The 17870-nt window shown below is 40.4% G+C and overlaps 1 protein-coding gene across 1 annotated transcript in view; it reads right to left on the bottom strand.

Moving 5' to 3' along the window:
- Brinp1 (BMP/retinoic acid inducible neural specific 1) overlaps positions 1 to 16493 on the bottom strand; it is a 184886-nt gene extending 168393 nt beyond the window's left edge. The window contains exon 1 of the mRNA XM_021200011.2: positions 16096 to 16493. The gene's annotated coding sequence lies outside the window, so the exon portion shown is untranslated. The remainder of the gene's footprint in view (positions 1 to 16095) is intronic.
- Positions 16494 to 17870: the final 1377 nt, after the last annotated feature.

The following is a 17870-nucleotide window of genomic DNA, read 5'->3' on the forward strand; positions in this document are numbered from 1 at the left end:
TCTCTCTCTCTCACACACACACACACACACCATCACCATCACCATCACCATCACCATGCACTACCATCACCACCACCACCATCTAAATAAACATCCTGTACTCATAGTACAAAACAGAGCTGCATACAAAATGTATGCACTTCTCTAAATCAGATTCTTCCTCTACCTGTCAAAATAGACGACAGAATGTGAAGACCTGTGAGAGAACATAGATTCTGGAGAAAATAAATGTCACCTCTGAAACAGATGCCAGGATTAAAACAAATCTAGATGATCTGAGCCAATGTTTCATGGGAGACATAAGGCAGAGTGCAGATCAACAGTAGTTTATCATGTGTACCAGAGAGGAAGAGCTGGGGACAAGATCAGGAATAAATGTCTAAGTTACCAGACATGCAAAATACTGCCTTGGAAACAGCATCAAAATCACAAACTGCCATGCATGAATATTACCCTAGCTCAATCTAGCCAATGCTAGAGACAATGGATATTTAGAGAAATGGTTTCTAGTATGACAGACAATATAAAGACTATATCAGAGCTGGCTAGTGGGTAAAGACGTTATTCCTATTTTGCTTCAAGCTCTCTTTGCTCAAGGTAAGATTTTGTATTAGGTGTCAATAAAGCCAACCATCATTCTGTTAGGAAATGCTAGAATACCCAGAAAATTTATGTGTCACCACTATGTGTGTCCTTTGGCCAATGTATTTACAATAAGTGTTATGAGTACTTCATCTCCCATGTTTGCATTGATATATGCACATTTATTTCAAAATACTTATAGGTCTAAATTGCTGTATTCTTATTTTTCATTGAAGGAAAATATACAAGACAACCACAGATGTCACTTTCTCTGAAAAAAACTCTAATGTCCTAATTCTAGGACTTCTAATATTTGATGGTTCTGAGATTGGATTTTTATATTCCGCAAGTATTCCTTTCTATGAGTCTATGAGATTCTGCCTCTAAGTTTTTATTATCCTAAGATTCTATGATTTGAAGTTTTGATAGCTTCTAAAATTCTACAACTATGGGTCTCAGATGTCAATATTATAAGAATCTGACATTTATAGCTTACAATTTGAAGCTCAAATCTCTTGGTGAGAATAAGGTTGCCATGGCTTTCTCTGAGACAGGGAGAACCTAAAAGCCCCAAGTGGGTACATGTAGTGGTGAAGACAGATAGTCCACACAAAGGAAAACGATCCAGTAGAGAAAATAGTTCTAAGAGCGTGTCACCTGCATCCAAAGCTATCTCTCTCTGCCCTTCTTTGTCTGCAACTTCATTTTACAGCCTAAAGATTTAGAATATTTACTGCTAGAATACAATTGCGGTGGAGGCAGAGCCAGAAGTTTATTCCTAACATCTAGCACAAACCCTGCATGCTTGTACAAAAAGTTCCTAATAAATATTAGGTCAGCTTGCCTCACTTATGTTTCTCTTCCCTCTTTGCCAGTGCCTTCTTCCAGCGTTCTTCATTCTTTTCCTCTTCTCCTATGCATCCACTCACATCATCTCTTAACAGTTTAAAATTTTCCATGTATATTGCTTATGCAATTCTCTTAGAAATATGATGATTATTTCTCCTATTATACTGATAATGAAAGTGAGGCTAAATATGATTGACTAAATTCCCTTAAAGTGATGAAAAAAAGGTGAACCTCAAATTGTTGACTCCAACTTCAGAGCTTGCCAAATACTCCCACTGTCCTTAAAAGTAATAAACCTATGAACTGCACAGAATATGAGACATGTTGCCACTGTTCTCTACTCCTCAATATAACCCTAAATACAGTTTCTCAATCAATGACAATTCCCATTTTATTGCATCTAATATTGGTCTTCCATACTCAACAGTTCATTTCATTTTTCTGGCCTTTTTTCTTCCTCCTGTGACTGCAGTACATGGCATGTGTTTATTTTTCAATTAAAGCAAATTAAACTTAATTTTGTTTTGAGAACTTTTTTTTTAGAATTTTACAGCCCACATTGAGATAATTGAGACCCTGCTGTTTCTGGAAGTAGTGTTTAGAGAGAGGAGGCTCTGATCAGCACAACCTTAGAAGGAGCCATCTTTAACCCCTCACTTCCCTTTGTCCTACCAACCCAGCATTTCTTAACTCCATCCACTTCTCTGCCACTGTCCTAGTCTAGGTGTGTATCTTCTACACAGTAGCTAGAGCACAATCAGGACCTGCGAAAGGCCTACCAAGGATTTTCCTTTCCCTTTTCCCACCTGCCTCCCTGCTATTCTCAATTGTAGATATAATTAAGTTAATAATTCTCTAAATAGTCAGCAGAAACTATATAAGTAGTGATTATTAGATCTAAATCCTGAAACTTTAAATAGCCTACTTGTACACTAATTTCCTAGCCTCAGTCTTTAGCATGCTCTCTGGAAACACTTGAAATACTTCTGTTTCTGTTCTCCATCCGAAATGGCTTTTAGCTCCATACAACTGGCTGTGTAACTCCAAAGCCCAAAGGGATAGACCTCTTCTCTCATCCTCATCATTCACAGATAGTCTCCAACATCAGAACAAGCTACTTTGCATACTCTCAGGCTGTCTGTCTGTCTGTCTATCTGTTATCAGACTGTTAATGGCTTCAGATCAGAAAAACAAGTCTATCAGAGATGTATCGGAAACATGTTTCAGAAAACATTAATGATAAGTGATCTGAAATACAATAAGCTACAAGAGAACACAGGGTGTCGACAAGCAAGGAAGAACAAACAGGATAGTAAGCTAATAACTAAGGAGAAAGGAAGGGAGAAATGATGCTTAGGTTAAATCGAAGAACCGTCCTTTTATATTACCCTCTGATAGTCATCTGGCTATGATCATAAATTCTAAAATAATATATATTACCAAAGTTACATATACACAAATTTATCACAAATGTAATACTCCAGTCTTTCTTTCTTTCTTTCTCTCTTTCTTTTCTTTTTGGTTTTTGGAGATAGGGTTTCTCTGTGTAGCCCTGGCTGTCCTGGAACTCACTCTGTATACCAGGCTGGCCTCGAACTCAGAAATCCGCCTACCTCTGCCTCCCAAGTGCTGGGATTAAAGGCATGCGCCACCATGCCCGGCTACTCCAGTCTTTCTATAGATGATCAATTTTCTACTATTTACAGATCCTTATATGTCATGGAAGGTAGTAGTAATTAAACTAAAGGAATGGAGAATGTTGAAAATGTAAGGTCACATAATTTTAAGAACACTTTAATTAATCATAATTAAATCTTCCTTATTATAAGACTCAAATAAGTCTTTTAAATGATTGTGCATGTAATATAGTGCTTCTCTCAAATTTATTGTGCCGCCCAGTAGACTGTTCTCAGTTTTCACAACCCCAAACAAAACAAAACAGTGAAATAGTGCTTAATAGAAAAGGACATGACAATGTAATGAAAGAATAGTTTTAGAACTGGACAGTGAACTGGCATTCTTGGTTTGGGCACTATGCTCCAAAAATAATGACCTCTGACAATACAGCTCCTGTTCTGAAACTCTACATTTCTTTTGATTTTGATTCTCTCTCTCTCTCTCTCTCTCTCTCTCTCTCTCTCTCTCTCTCTGTGTGTGTGTTTGTGTATGTAAATTAGTTTGTTTTGTGGTAATTCAGGTGTGCTTGTCATGGCACATGTGGAAATCAAAAGACAATGTAAAGTATCAGCCCTCACATTTTTTTCTTTCATTCATACAATCTCTTGTGAATTGCTAGTATACATTGGTGAGGTTCAAGAAATTCTGTCTTTGCCTCTTACCTTGCCATAATCATTTCATACATACAGATGAATGCTACTCTGTCAAGCTTTACAATATTTTAGTATATCTGAACTTGGGTCCTCATGCTTATATGACAAGCACTTTACACATTAAACTATCTCCTCAACCCTTGATTTCTTAACCTGTCTAAAGAGAGGAATAGGTATATGTTCTTTTGATAGAATAGTTATGTGTTGTTTTAGAAACTTTACCTTTGCTCTAAATTTCTACATTTCTGTGATGTGATCCTCAAACCTTGAAACACAAAGTGTCCTCTCTTCAGAAAATGGTTTTGTTTGATATAATTGTGGTCCTACTTTATTTTAAGGGGCTAAAAGCCACTCTTTTGTTTATAAGAAATCTCAAACCACTTAGAAAAGCAACAGTGTATAATGTATATTATTACTTAAGCCAAGGGTGAGTAAAAATAGAAGTTGAATCTTCAAATTTTTCTTAGGATGACTTAGAAAAGTAGATAACATATAGTCATGAACTTCCTTGTATTTTAATTATTCTTCTCACCTCCCATGCATCTCTCACTTTCTTCGATTCCTCTAGTTAAAGTGTTGGTTACCCACATATTACACATTCACTATGGAATATCAGGAAGTACAGGTAATCATCATAGAAGAAATTCATTCGTAACCCATTATCTAAAGATAGCCATTAATACATGGGTGTATCTTATTCAACAGTCATGCCTTCTATAACACTTTGTTTCTTATGCCTCTTCCATTGCTTACCAAAATGGTGGTCAATACAGAAAGAGTTTCCCCAAGTGCTATTTATGTAATACTTGATGTACACAAGAAGTGTTCCCAAATGCTTTCTGGACCTGATATCCACTTCAAAACTTCATGGAAGGTCCTGCTGTTATTCCATTGTACAGATGATATTTCCATCATCCCATCTCCTGGTGTCTGAAGATACTTATCAAAAGCCATGATTGGAGTCTGTAAAATTCATTCTGTGTTTTGTTTTACTTTATTTCCCTTTTTTTCCTCAGAAGGAACATTCTGTATAGATTGTGCACATCTAACTGACTTCTAAGGGCGGGGGTCCAATTCTTAATTTAGAAGCATTTATATCTCCTTCGTAAAAATTGGGATAGCTTAGGGGTGTGTCAAGAATGGAGTTCCTGATCTCCTGATAATGAATCTCCCCCTCACTCCCTTTTGTTTCTTCCACTGGATTCACATTGACCTCTTCACACAGAATCCCACTTCAGAATATCCATCCTGATCATGGCTCCACTTTTGAATTTCACTCACTCGTACCCCTCTAATTCTTCTTCTTTTACTTTCAGGAGCCAAGATTTTACCTGACTACCTCCACCTGGAAGGCTATCCTACCTGGTTAGGTATGTGCCTTGCTGTCTTCTGGATCCAGACCTCTTCTCGAAAAGTTATCACTCTGGTGGGCATTTCCCCTTCCTATTTACATGAATTAGCATGCTCTGTCCCACCACACCATCCGTGCCACCCACTTTCCTTCTCTAGTCATGTTCTATTTTTTCTCTTCTCTATTACACTTATCGCCATCACACACACACACACACACACACACACACACACACACACACACATACACTATATCTTTGCTTGATTATTTATATAGCATCTTTTCCCTCAAGTAGAACATGAGTTCCAAGATGGCGTTCAGGGGGTCTTAATCCCTTCAGTTCACAGCTGTTTTCATGGCTCTTAGAACAAGGTCTGGCACAAAGAAGTGAAAAGTAAGACGTTCTCTTTGTATCAATTATTTCTCTTGCTGGTGTAGAGGAATACGTGTATATACATGTGAAACCCAGATGAGGATGACGCCATAAGTCTTCCTTAATTTTTCTCTACCTTTGTTATTGAAGTAGGTCTCAGCCAACTCAGGCCTTGCTGACAGAACAAGCAGAGCCCTAGGTCTATAGGTTATGACCATATACAACTAGCATTTCCTGACCTCTGGAAATATGAACTCCAATATGAATTTGGCCAGTAAGTATTTTAATTCCTGACCCACTTTGACAGATCTATTCCTTGATTTTAAAATGAAACAAACACAGGCCACATGTGTATTGAATGTGCATTCCTAGCACCATAAAGGAGCCTTTCTTTTCCTGCACTGCTTACTTGGCATTTACTGTTACAACAACCAACAACAATGCTAATATATCATCAGCACCAATGTCATCATCATCACAGTATCATCATCAACAACAACGACAACAACAAGAGCAGCAACAACAAAACCATTTTCATGTTTCTTGGCATCCTGTTGCTTTCACTCTTATTTACTGTTTCTTTCTTTTCAAGTAGCCAAGCCTTGCTACACTACATCTTAACTTCTTTCCTCATCGCTCTTGTAGCATTTGGTTGAGATGTCCTGGTGGCAATCAGAACAAAACAAACCCCCTTTTTATTAATGGGGCATTTTTACACAAACATAATTTTATATATTCCCTCATCATCTTTTCTTACTGTCTTCCATTCAACATCCCTTCTGATGGCTTCTTTCTTTCCTCTCAATTTATCCCCAAGTCTAGTTTTAAATGGAAAGAGAACATATTTTTTTTTTTTTTACAAAATACACATTTGTAGCCATGCACACTCTCCATTTTAAAGTTCTACCCACCTTTCCTTTCTAATAGCAGGTGGTCATGCAATTATGAATTAGATCATGGTATTGTATGATGGAGGGGTGACTCTACTTGAGCATTTTACAAAATATCTATGGTTCTCCTTTCTACTTGTTCCCAACTGTGCTCAATATCCATTTTCTTGACTACATGTAAGTATATCTGTGCTTAAGTAAATAGAGAAGAGATAAACAAGACAGAGACATAGAAATATGTAGAGCATCTTGCGACATCTAGCTATTGAAATTCATGCAATTTCTTGAGTTGCTTTTAACAGTGGCAGTGAGATCACTGAGATTACAGGTAGGTTTCAAGTTACTCTTTCCATTAAAAGAAAAATCTTGGCATTGGCTTCAAGTTAGAAAGTGATTTGCTTATTCGATGACTGCTGGCCCTGGTTTCAGCAGCATTTGAACTCCCACGATTCAGGTGCAAATAAACAGGCTAAGCTAAGGTTTCCTACAGAGGCATTGTAAAAGTAAATTACTATTTTAAGAGCCTATGAAATTGGCAGCCAGAACGCAGTAGAAGAGTGGAAGATATTCATGATACTGACAGATAAAGAAGGAAAGGAAGTAAACTGCATTTTGTTAGCGAGGATTTAGGACGCTCCTTCCAGCAGTCCCATTTATAACTTCTGGAAAAAGTACAATGGCTGCCTTCCTACTTTAGGCATGTGAAAGATCAGAACTGAGGCCAAAACCTTATGACATAATGGTTGATGACTGGCAATGACTGACCTAGTCCAAGACAATAGAGGCCAAGTAGCAACCATCAACTCACACTATAAGAAGCTACAAAGTTCCACTTGGGGAGGGCAGGCTGGAAGCTGCTACTAGCTGGATGATGCCTTAGGCTAATGCAAGGAGGGGGGACACTTCAGGAAAAGAACATCACACTAGAGGTGCCATAGTAGGCAAGGGCTTGAGGTCAGATATTGTCACTTCTTGCATATTTTACAGTGAATTCTTCATTTTGTAGATGGAAAGTCCTTGTTGGGAAAACAAAGAGAATAATTTTACATTTGGAGTATCACCTTAAAGGTTATATATATATATATATATATATATATATATATATATATATATATATATTATAAAAATCCTTTCAAAGTATTTAGGAAGTTGATAAAATAAATGGCATTGTTGATGTAAAAGGCAATCATGAAGACAAAGATAGAGTCTACAGGGTATCCAGCTACTGCTAATCATCTATGCTTTCAGGTAAACCTGACAGAAACACTGGCCTTATATATTAGAAATTGGAGTAGACAGGTACAGAGAGAGAAGTTGCAGGCATTGAAGGTTCCTGAGCCAATTTAGGTTCTATTTTCACTTTAAAGAGAATGGTTCTATATATGAAATAAGACAAAAGAAAAGGAGAAGAAATTAAAGAGGCCTATATGAATGATGACTTTCCGCTCTCGTGGTCAATGACCTCTCCACATCTGCTTTCTGACCCACAGCAACACAGAGAATTAAAAATTCTGCCTTAGTAATTCTGCATATTATTGAGCCGTTTCCCTACTTTCTTGGTCTCTCCCATAAGCACTACTGTCACACTGCTGCACAGGGGGATGCTAGGCTAGTTTGTAAAAATGATCTCTAGAGCTCCTGTACAAGGTCATGTCTCAAACGTAAAAGTAATCTCTGGTGTGTATGATTTTTCCAGTCTGAAAACAAAGCTAAGAGTGTGCTCAGTCTGATACATCAGGGCCTAGCAGTAATAAAACCAAAACTAGTTGATGGTATATGGTTGTGACAGTCTGCCAAGTATGGTTTGAAGCACTTACTGAATCAACTCACTGAATCCCCATCTCTCTTCCACACAGAGTCCCTTTTGTTTGCCTTATTTTACAGACAGGGAAACTGAAATGGGCACATTAGGTAAACTTGCTAAGGTCAGAGAGCTAGTAGGTAGTACTATATGTATTCAGACTCCAGCCATCTCTCTGCTTTCAAGTCAGCTAGAAACAGGTTCAAATCCTCCATACTACACCTTTGGCTTAGTATATGGTTTTCAACAGGAAACATTATGGTTACACACCTCGATTTTCCCATCTTCAGAGTGGGAGTTTATTGTACTTGCTAGGTGCCTATAGATAATACACAACAGTGAATCTACTACATATCCATTATAGTGCAGGGAACATGAAGCAAACAAGTTTAACACACATGGTCCCAATTCAAGAGTAGTTTTGTCATAGTGACATTTCAGCCACCCTTAAATATTATGGATAAAAACCTTGAACTCTGAATAAATGTATTTTTTGTTGTTGTTGTTGTTAGTACAAGAGAAGAGAGGACAAAAAAATATAATGCAGCTGGCTTACTAATAATTTAGAAAATCATTTGTAAGGCTTCACTTGACTTTGAATGATGTTGTCTTGTTGATATATACTTAAAATAAAATTCTTCATAACCTACTGAGCCCTCCCAAGCCTTTGCTGTCTCCGGATATGGCTTGATGAGGACAACTTCCTCTGAAATAGTCGTGTTTCCAAAATATGCCCAGCAGCAAAACCACATTACCAGCCCTTCCCAGGTAATCTATTTTTCAATCTTTCCTCTACACGCCTACACATACCAAAATGCTGATTTTCTTTCTTTTCTTTTCTTTTCTTTTTTAATGGCTTCTGTGATTGTACAGATGCTTTTATAGTACTAGGAAGGTTCCTTGTAGGTGCTTCCCTAAAACATGCTTATAAACTCAGAACTCATCAGTCGTATGAGAAATTTAGTTTACCCAGTGCCATATAAACAGCAACACATTTGCTCAAGGCTATGGTCTATGTTGCATTTTGAGAGAATGCTCTCCTAGGTTTTTCATGGGCTTCTGGATACTTCAAGGATTCCTACAGATGTCAAGCATTTCATCTATCTTTACAGATGGCTAATTCTGAGAACTTATCGTTTAAGAGGGTGCGTCTTCTCAAGTGCAGCCATCCCATGGATATATATATACAATCTTCTTCCATCTAAATCAAATTGTAATCGGTAACCTGGCTATTCCACTTTACCCACAGGATCTATTCTTCCCCACTGGCTCATTTTGTGAGCATCTGAACAGCTAGATAAATTATATCTCAAAAAGCCTTTGGGGCCTCTATTGGGTTAACCCTTACAAAGGGTTCTAGCTGTTTAGATGGGCCATTTACTTGGAGCCCTGCTGTTCCAACATTTACAGCTTACACACACACACACACACAAAAAAAAAACGATTGCATCTTACTTTTGTTAATAGCCTTATAGATCTACCTCCACCCTTGGGGGGATTCAGTTACTTAGCTATTCCCAAGACGATGCCAACATGTCTCATACAGCTCTGCACCCTGTGAAAACAGAATTTGTTAAGAATGATAGATTGTATGCCTTCTTCAGGCTTGTTCTTTCTGTGTGGGAGTAGCAGGCAACTCTGGTAATTGACCACTGTTCACTTTCTCACACTCAGTCTTATTCAGCCTATCTTCCTTAACGCCACTGGCAATCTCCAAAAGATAGGTCCCCTGGGAGATACAAATCCCGTTCACTCTCATATGAAAAAAAAATTAATTTCACTTTTCCTCGGCCTCATTATTTTCTTAATTGTCTTCTTTGCCCCCACAGTAGCAAGGGCTGCCTATGGATTTGTAGAAAAGCATTTTGGGCTGCTCTGTTCCAGGAGGATAGTGGTTTTCATGTTACATCTTAATCACTTTGCTCTTAAGAGCTGCACCAGTAGCAACAGGCTCACCATCTATCCCACTCAGCCAGCCCGCCTTGAATCACAATGCTGTGAGATACGACCTCCATTAGATTGGCTCATCTCTGAGAGGACGGCTAACTCTTATGATGAAGCACAGTCACCATGCATGTGTCTCTCTCTGCTTTTATAAGAACTTTGTCATACTGCATTTCCATACAACCCAGCAATATCTCTTCAGTGAGCTCAGCCAAAGTATGCTCTTTTTAAATTTACAGAAGGCAAACACAGACAGAAAAAGATAGACTCTGAAGGAGTCTTTATAGACACCGAGAGGAATCAGGATTACTATCAAGAGCCTTATGTGTCTGTACTCTTATCCTATGAAGTTTTGAAGTGAAGGAGATATAATAATATATATCCAGATCACCAAGATCTTATAACTACTGCTCAGTCTCATCACTGTCATAACTGATGTGTCTTCTTTTAGCCTTCCCCTTCCCACAAACCCTATGAGACTTTGAAATGGCAACTGCCATCCCATTATTACTATTTGTGAAGTTGCATATCTCTTCTGTTAGGTGGCATACATTTACCAGCTTTCACTAGCATATTTACTCAAACATTTTAATCAAATTATTTTGCAAGTAATATATTAGATAAACCTTTGCAAACTGAAACTGTTTCCACAGGTTTCAGTTACCTGCTGCCCACGTGTTCACCCTCTTCCCCCTTTTCTATCCATTGACTTTTGTGTTTTAAACCTAAAGTTTTCTAGCATATGGTACTCTAAGCAGGAATGGAAACTAAGAACACATGGAACTGAGTGATTAAAAATGGGTGTGATGAAAAACATAAGAGAAAGTATCTGTTAATGACCCGTCAATTTCCAGAATGCCTTCTATTCTCAGGCCTTGTATGAGCCAACTAAAGATGTGTCAAAAGAGATGTCAACATCTCTCTCTCTCTCTCTCTCATACAAGACTTTTCTGATGTGAGTTCTGTCTCTCTTTTTCATCTTCTGTCACTTCCTTCTCATTTATAGGTGCATTCACACTGGGAATCTGTATATCCTTAGCTTTCTTAGCCATCCCCTTGCATAATGACTTCATTCATTTTTCTTACATAAAGCTCAACATCAGTACTATTTCTTCCAAAATGACTTTTTATGACTAACTCATCTAAAGTTATATCGCCCACCTTCTGTTCTAGCATGGGATCCCTAATTACTTGTCTGACATTTAATATTAGATTTAATTACTGTGGTTTTCTATTTGCTTACTCATTATTAGCCACCTCTTCCTCAATATGTGAACCCCAATGAAAGCAGGACTATCTTCATAAAATATTCCTGATGTCTAAACCTGAACTGTCCATGTTAGTGTCCACCAGCCACATATAGCTGTGTAAATCATCAAAAAGAGAAACAAATAAATGTTAAACAAAATGAAAAGATCACTTCACTGGTATCCGTTGGCACATTTAATAGTGCAGTGTTTACCATGTTGCCTAACATGGAGAATAGTTTTCTTATTCTCCAAAGTTCTATTTAATAGTAATATTCTAGGACAACATCTGCCAAATAGAAGACACTCAGCATCTACTGCCATTGAAAATAAATAAATTCTTTCTATTGATCCTAATCCAATCCTCATACCCTAAAGGCACGATAACAATATGTTCAATTGTCTCTAGCATCCATTGAACATGGAGGTCCCAATGGCTATAGGTGATCTTGATTGTGCAGTAGAAGAGAAGAGATGCTCACAAAAAGTTCAAATCTTTGCCCCTCTGCTCAAGAGGCATTGGACAAAAGGAGCTTCCCTTTCTTCTGTATAATAAGTATATATACCTCAATGGATGAGAGTAGAGATTAAAGGAAAGAATAAAACTAAAGATCTTGGGACACAGCAAGGGGTACTGCCAAGTTTGATATAACTTATCTGTCTGCACCCCTGAATGGCTGAGACAAGTGGTGTAGTTTAAAAGGCATAATGGCTTTGTTTTGAGTAAATAAGAAATTTTGGGGGAGGAAGGGCTGACAGATACTTTTGACACTGAATATGCAAACAAAAACAACAACAACAGCAAAACATGATAAAACAACTACTGTGTGGCAGTCCCCAGCTATTAAAAGAGAAATGCGGCTAATAAGAGCACATGTTGCTGTGAGAAAGCTATCCCTGTGTGGCTGTAAAAAAAGAGCAAATAGAGATAAAAGCTAAATAAATAGAGTTTAACAAAAAATATGAAAATCCAGCCAAAGGAGATTGATGCTGAAGCAAGGCCTTGGGAAGTGTTCTTAGATGCATTATCTGAGAGAGATGCTAAAGTGTAACTAGGGTTTGCTCAACAGAGGAAAGTCTGATAAATCCATAGGAAAGATCATAGTGAAAAGCAATGGAGAGGGTGTCGGAAAAATTATGTTTGGTGACTCCTCCTATGTTTCCTGCTGTTGTTTGATATGATTACAAGGAGTACATTAACTTACTTGCTAAACTTTGAGTTTTAGGTCATAGGATGCAGGGGAGAAAGATGCTATGAGTAACTTTAAGGGCCTATTTTTGGTGATATTTCCTAATGAATTCTTCTAAGAAACCAGGATGAGAAAGCATATGCAAATCAGAAAATATTTTCTCACATACTGCAAGGTCTTTAGGGGCAAAGATGGGTTGAGGGGGGAAAAAAAAGGAAAAAAGGGAGAGAGAGAACTATTTGAACAATGGCATAAACTCTCTTGAAAGCACTGAGAGGTGGCCCACTTGAACCTAGCAGGAGAAAACATTTTTACAATCCCCACCTATGTTGCTACATTCTTACTCCCTACAGCAGGAGCTGGGCCTTCTCAGCTCAGCAGGGGGGCCCCAGAGCTTATTTGGAATATCAGAGCTCTTTCTCTAGAGTTGAAATGGAGTCACAGCTCCCCCTTCTGGGAGCTAAAGTGCCATCCAGCTCCAGAAAAGACAACATTTGTGAGGTTGTTAATGGCTTTATTGCAGATGGGCCTAAAATCCCTGTATTTCTAAGTACTTTCTTGCACCCTAAAAAGAGCATTTAAAATACTAGTAACATACTTGTTTTTTAGTGATGTTGATTTCAACTTCTGGATGTCCTGTGGCTCAAAGGGCTTTATATTTTCCTTTCCCTGAGGTTGTGAGTCCACCTACAAGCCATGTACTTACAAAGGCTAGCAGTTCAAGAGATTAGTCACATTTAAGGGAATGTATTAGGAAGGGAATGTTTCTGGACCTGTATAAATACACCTGTGTTATGTATTCATATATATTCTTGTGTATGCTCCTGTGCTTATAGTATGAATATATAGACATGAGATTTAAATTCATGTAAGTAAACTAATTTTCATGAACTGACTGAAAGGATGTCTAAGTATATATTTTGTTCTCCAGAAAGCAGAACTTTTTTCATAAAAGGGCTAATACAGTCCAATTTTTCTACTGGGCTCTATATAGCAGTTATATAGTCTTGGATCCCCATGTGCTTTTAATTATCTGATGACATTAAAACAGAATATTCTCTCTCTCTCTCTCTCTCTCTCTCTCTCTCTCTCTCTCTCTCTCTCTCTCTCGGCATCTCTGTGTGTACATATGTTTTTAAACGCTTTTGTGAAGCAAGAAGAATGACTGAGGCATTATGCACTCTCTCTCCTGGGTCATGAAATCATATGAAGAAGGTCTGAAATGCATCTCTGAAACAAGAAGTTCCGGAAAGAAAGACAATCAGTAACCTTAAGTAGAAGTATGGTAGACAGGTAGGGTTAAGAACTGTTGTGAGTTGCTGAACGGGGTAATGGAGTAGAAAAGGACATTGCTTTAGCTGAAAAACACCCTGGGTTCTAGTCCTGCCCATGCCACCCATTTGCTAGTGCATACTCAGAAACTGTCATGCTTTATCTGAGCCAGAGTCCCGCCTGCTTGCTCGTTAATAGCAGAAGATCATTTAGACATTGGAACAGAAATAATGAGAGCCTATCCCAACATGAGGGCTCCTCTGCTTGCAAAACCCCTCCCAAAACTGCACCAGGATGCTGTGATGTCACCTGAGTTTTGTGAAGTCTACTCCATGGGCATGCCCTCCTGAAGCTTTCAGCCTGAGAGATCAGTCTCTAGTCAGAAAATGGTATGTGTGCAAGTGCTTGCAGGTAGAACAGACACTCACCAGCCAGGGCAGGTTCCTGCACACACACGCTTGCTTTTATCTCTCCTCAGGAGATACAAACGTGTGTATAAATGTTTTTTGAAAAAAGCAGGTATATTTCTACTTTCTTTCCCTCTCAAGAGGCCTTCCTAGTGACCCTTTAGACACTCTATCACACCACCTCAGCCTCGTCTTCTAGCTACACTGCTTACAAGCAGAATGGCTGCCATTTACCTTGAGAAAGTAACAGCTGCCTAGTCTGGAAGCCATGCTAACAGCAGTAAAACTCAGCATTTTTTGCTGAGTAGGGCAAGCCTTTAAAAGGCAGCCGGGAATCAAATCAATGGCTGGCTTCAGAACCAAAGACCAGCTGTGCCTGGGCAGGGTGACCTAAGTATTTACCTAAACAAGCTACTAAAAGGTGGACGAAATAGGAAGGAGACCCTTACCTCAAATTGTCTTCCTTCCAGTCTTTCCAGGCCTCCCTGCCCTTGGTAATATTTTAAAGCCAAGCATAAAATGTGGGGTGCAAACCAGACAGCAGTTTAAGTCAACTACCACCACATTCTGAGATGAATTCCCCACCCTCTGTCCCTCACAAACTGTAGTCCCTTGGTCCTTATATGCATACATATAGACCTCCCCCCAACACACACACACCCAGGAAGAGACACTAATCTCTCTCCCTTCTCCCAGTAGCTTCCTAACTTCCTGGAGTCATGAGAAAGCACAGTTTTAAGAAGAGATTCTGGGGCTTCCAAAGCTTGCCTGAGATGGAGAAGGCACAAAGAATGCACCCTAGTAAAGGACCCTATCAGTCTCCTGCCAAAGCTCCCAAAGCTGCCCCAAACACTATTCTCTCTAGTGCTCAATGTGACTGAGATGGACAATCACATTGCCAGAGAATGCTTACTCTTTTCCCCTGAGATGATTCAGGCAAACTTACCCAGACCACCCCCCTCAAAAAAAAGGGCTGGGGGTGTGTGTGGTGATTTGATTGCAACAGGGAGACAGGATGACATCTCTATCCAAGACTTGTCATGCAGTAGATAAGGAGATTCCTGACTTCCTCCTTTCCTTCTCACTCCATACTCAGCCTCTCCAAATTCCCATCAGAATCCTGGAGTCTGCCCAGTGTGGAATTTAAAGAGACAGCATCTCGCTTGTCTCGGGTTTTGGACATGTCTCTTTCATTTTTAACGGTGAGTTCAAGTGTGCAGCACTACCCCATGATTTAGACGATATTTTTCTTTCATAGGTACCATCACTGGACTAAATAAGGCACCGTATATATTCCCGGCATCTCTCCCAAACCAATGCCCAGAGACCTACGAGGAAGTCCACAGCGGGCTTCCCGGTGGCTACGTGATACTGTAGTAAGAACCCCATTCCATTCCCTGCAAGCTGAAGAGATCTAATTAAAAATACACAGACGCGCACACATGCAAACACACACACACACACACACACACACACACACACACACGCCGCTGAAAGTAGGTTATAGGGCACGGACACACACACACACACTCACACACAGACACGCGACACGCATCAAACGCAAACGACGCTGCACAGGCAAACATACACTAGCATCACATCAAGTTCCCACCATGGTACACACGTCGGGAGCGCGCGGGGACACACACGACACTTAACTAAAACCCGCATTTAACCCATGGAGTCCAATCTCCAGGAAACCCAGTCTCCAGAACAGAAGAGGACTTGGAGGCGAGGGAAGACCGGACGAGGGTGCTGGAAGGGGGATGGGAGGCGCGGGCGGGGGCGCCCCGACTGCGGTCCGGGGCTGGTTCCAAGGGCAGAGGGGCTGTGGGGAGCTGCGCCCGGAGTCGCCTTACCTGGAGTCAATGTCCGTCTTTGGCGGAGAGCAGCGGAAAGACGTTTTTTATTCGGCTCGGTGGGAACTTGGAAGAGCCCTGCGTCCAGCTCGCATACCGGGGACGGCGCGGGGACTGCAGGCGTGGGGGTACCTGGCTCCTAGCAGCCTGGCTCATACTCAGCCTTAAAGTCCCCTTGGCTGGTCCCGAGGACAGGCATGAATCCCAGCTCCAAAAGGTGGCCACTACTCCCTCTGCCTCCGGCTCTCTGGCTCTCTCGCCTTCTCCTTTGCCTGCGCTCTTCTCCTCCTCCTGCCCACCCCCCGTGCCAGATCAGTTCGGAGCCGTGGGGACCGGGAGCGAGGAGGCTGGCGAATGGAGAGGGAAGTCCAAGTGCGCCGCGGTCTCCGGGAGGGGAGCAGCGGAGGCAGGGCTAGACAGTGGGAGGGACTTTGCCGGCGACGGAGGAAAATGAATGGGGGAGAGGCTGCCGGGGGCGGGGAGGGCGGAGCTGAGAGCCGGGGTAGATTCCAAGGAGTGTTTTGTACGTCTTCGGGCGTTGGGGGGAAGAGAAGGGAGAGGAGAAGAGAAGTGGGGCCGCCTGATGGGAGGGGCGGATTGGGTGGGCAAAGGATGAGCTTCAGAGGAACTCACATGGGTCTGGGGACAGTGTTGCAAGACTCCTTACAGAAGCACCCAAAAGGACCATGTGCGCGCAGATCCCGAATCGTGATTCCAGCTGAAACGAGTCTGTAGCTGAGCGTCTGGTATTTCTGATTATGCGGGAACTTGACGTGACTGCGTGTACATACCTGAGTGGGTTTTGTCTGGGGTGACGCACGTCTGAGTCCCGTTGTGTCTCTGTGTTTCCCTGTGACTACTGGAAATTGTTTTGTGTGTAGGCGAGAGCCCACTTAACCTCCCAGAATTAAGCACGCGCTTCCTTACGTGGGAAGGATGTCAGAGTGGGAAGCCGACAAGAACTTAAAGTTCTCTAGGGACCACCAGAGACAGGGAAAAGGCCAGGGTAGCTAGGCGAACACAAGAATACAGATAGCAGAACAACTCCCGCATTCAGCCTGAGGTACAGGCAGGGCCTCTGCCTGAAGTAAAACGGAAGGCCTTTTTTCACGGTCTAAATTTCACATTGTACGCATTCTGTGTATTTTGCTTTACTTTACTCAAAGCTTAATTCCCACCGGAAGTATAGATTTTTAGTCCTTTAAAGATTTGTCCAGGGTGGGAAGATCTGTCGAAGCTACGAGAGTGATAGGAAGAAAACCATAAGGAAAATATTGAACAATGTAAAGGAATACAGATATAGTGAAAAGTGCAAGTGTTCGGCATAAACTGGAATCTTGTCTGTGTAGGATCTTGGCCAAGTTATCTTAGCCTTCACTTTCTCCTTGCTTAGTAAGATGAGATAACTAACCCTCTAATGAGATTGCTGTGTAGTTGAAAGTAAAATTTTAATATATATGTAATTATACATATATAAAATATAATATAATATATATATTCCTTCCATGTAGTTAATGAACCTTGTATATTACTCGCTGCTGGGATTCTTTCTGATATCAATGTTTCTTTTACCCAAAAGGTAACAGGAGAGAGATGCAGTCGGTAGAAAAATGTAGAAGAACCTAAATATCAGTGACTGAAAAGGAGGAGTTTTGAAGCAAAATGAGAGGAAAAAAATCCTTGAATTACAGACTAGGAACTTGAAAAAATCAGCATAATCGACAAAGAAGAAGTAGTAGAGGGGAAAGAGACAGAAACAAACGGGGATCAGAGGA

This window comes from Mus pahari, chromosome 6 (assembly GCF_900095145.1).
Source record: "Mus pahari chromosome 6, PAHARI_EIJ_v1.1, whole genome shotgun sequence".
NCBI lineage: Eukaryota > Metazoa > Chordata > Mammalia > Rodentia > Muridae > Mus > Mus pahari.